Here is a 2,500-nt window from a genome sequence, read left to right as displayed (position 1 = left end):
CGCACCAGGAGGGCACCATGGTGCATAAAAACGCACCAGGAGGGCACCAGGGTGCGAAAAACGCACCAGGAGGGCACCATGGTGCATAAAAACGCACCAGGAGGGCACCAGGGTGCATAAAAACGCACCAGGAGGGCACCAGGGTGCATAAAAACGCACCAGGAGGGCACCAGGGTGCGAAAAACGCACCAGGAGGGCACCATGGTGCATAAAAACGCACCAAGTAGGCACCAGGGTGCATAAAAACGCACCAGGAGGGCACCAGGGTGCATAAAAACGCACCAGGAGGGCACCAGGGTGCGAAAAACGCACCAAGAGGGCACCATGGTGCATAAAAACGCACCAAGAGGGCACCATGGTGCGAAAAACGCACCAAGAGGGCACCATGGTGCGAAAAACGCACCAAGAGGGCACCATGGTGCATAAAAACGCACCATGAGGGCACCAGGGTGCGAAAAACGCACCAGGAGGGCACCATGGTGCATAAAAACGCACCAGGAGGGCACCATGGTGCATAAAAACGCACCAGGAGGGCACCATGGTGCATAAAAACGCACCAAGTAGGCACCAGGGTGCATAAAAACGCACCAGGAGGGCACCAGGGTGCATAAAAACGCACCAGGAGGGCACCAGGGTGCGAAAAACGCACCAAGTAGGCACCATGGTGCATAAAAACGCACCAGGAGGGCACCAGGGTGCATAAAAACGCACCAGGAGGGCACCAGGGTGCATAAAAACGCACCAGGAGGGCACCAGGGTGCATAAAAACGCACCAGGTAGGCACCAGGGTGGGCATGAAGAGGCACCATGATGGGCACCAAGAGGCACCAAGGTGGGCATCAAGGTGCACCATGGTGGGCATCAAGAGGCACCAAGGTGGGCACCAAGAGGCACCAAGGTGCACCATGGTGGGTATCAAGAGGGACCAAGGTGGGCATCAAGAGGCACCAAGGTGTGCATGAAGGTGCACCATGGTGGGCACCAAGAGGCACCATGGTGGGCACCAAGAGGCACCAAGGTGGGTATCAAGAGGCACCAAGGTGGGCATCAAGAGGCACCAAGGTGGGCATCAAGAGGCACCAAGGTGTGCATCAAGGTGCACCATGGTGGGCACCAAGAGGCACCATGGTGGGCACCAAGAGGCACCATGGTGGGTAGCAAGAGGCACCAAGGTGGGCACCAAGAGGCACCAAGGTGGGTATCAAGAGGCACCAAGGTGGGCATCAAGAGGCACCAAGGTGGGTATCAAGAGGCACCAAGGTGGGCATCAAGAGGCACCAAGGTGTGCATCAAGGTGCACCATGGTGGGCATCAAGAGGCACCAAGGTGGGCACCAAGAGGCACCAAGAGGCACCAAGGTGTGCATCAAGGTGCACCATGGTGGGCATCAAGAGGCACCAAGGTGGGCACCAAGAGGCACCAAGAGGCACCAAGGTGGGTATCAAGAAGCACCAAGGTGGGTATCAAGAGGCACCAAGGTGGGCATCAAGGTGCACCATGGTGCGATGATTCGGAGAAAAATTCATTATAAATCATTCCCTTGGGGAAATGTAACGAAACTTTGCAGACACATTTGGTGTTATTTTGTGTGAATGCCTGCAAAAAATCAGGTCAAAATTCGATCTCTAGGTGCCTTTTTCTATTTTCCCCGGTTTTTCATAATCTGCCGATTCAAAAATTCATTAAAAATTCATCCCTTGGAGAAAAAATCTAAAACTTTGTGGACGTGAATATATTGTGTTTGTGAGCCTCCCTGCAAAAAATCACGTCAAAATTCGATCTCTAGGTCCCGATATGGACTTATGTCTGCTCAGAAAAAAGGTATCTACTACTACAATTTTGGCTTTTGCATAATAACCTATTATAGGGGGGGCTGCACCTCACCAACCACGCCCACAGTGGGAGGTGCGGTGCTGCCTTGGGGCCCCTCCCCCATGCTCATGCAAGTCTCCCCTCACTTGTGTGGCTTGGTTTTCCATGGCATTGGGTTTATTGATTCGTCAATTATCCAGAAACCGAATGTTGGCCGACTTCGGCCGAGTCTCGGTGCGTCCCTCGGAAATTTGTGGGCATCGTGGCGTGGCTTATTCTTGCATCAACGATGCATGGGCAGGGTCTATTGGGTGCATTTTCCTTTGTCCCTCTCGATTTTAAGTGCTCCCGGGTGACTTTGTTCTTGTTGAGGTGTGAGGAGAGTTATAAAACGGTGAACCAGCGTTGGATTTTTCCAACAACGCGTGCACTTTTTGCAGTGGCAATAGGCATGCGGGCATCATGTTCCTGGAGTTGGTCCCTATGGATATGGTTGTTCTTCCAGTTTGTGATGGTTGCATGTTGACGGGTGACACCACAGTGCCCGCGGTCAACACGAGGATTTTAATGGATGCCACTTGGCTCGGTGTCTTGCATGTGATGATAGGGATGGGCAAGGTGATGCCTTAGGCATTATTGAACCTACCCTTGAATGTGTGCTTGGCTGGTGGTTTGCCGCACTCGATCT

The sequence above is a fragment of the Abrus precatorius genome, unplaced genomic scaffold, assembly GCF_003935025.1.
Source record: "Abrus precatorius isolate BTA unplaced genomic scaffold, Abrus_2018 Scaffold98, whole genome shotgun sequence".
In the NCBI taxonomy this organism is placed as follows: domain Eukaryota; kingdom Viridiplantae; phylum Streptophyta; class Magnoliopsida; order Fabales; family Fabaceae; genus Abrus; species Abrus precatorius.
Note: the sequence above shows the minus strand (reverse complement) of the source record.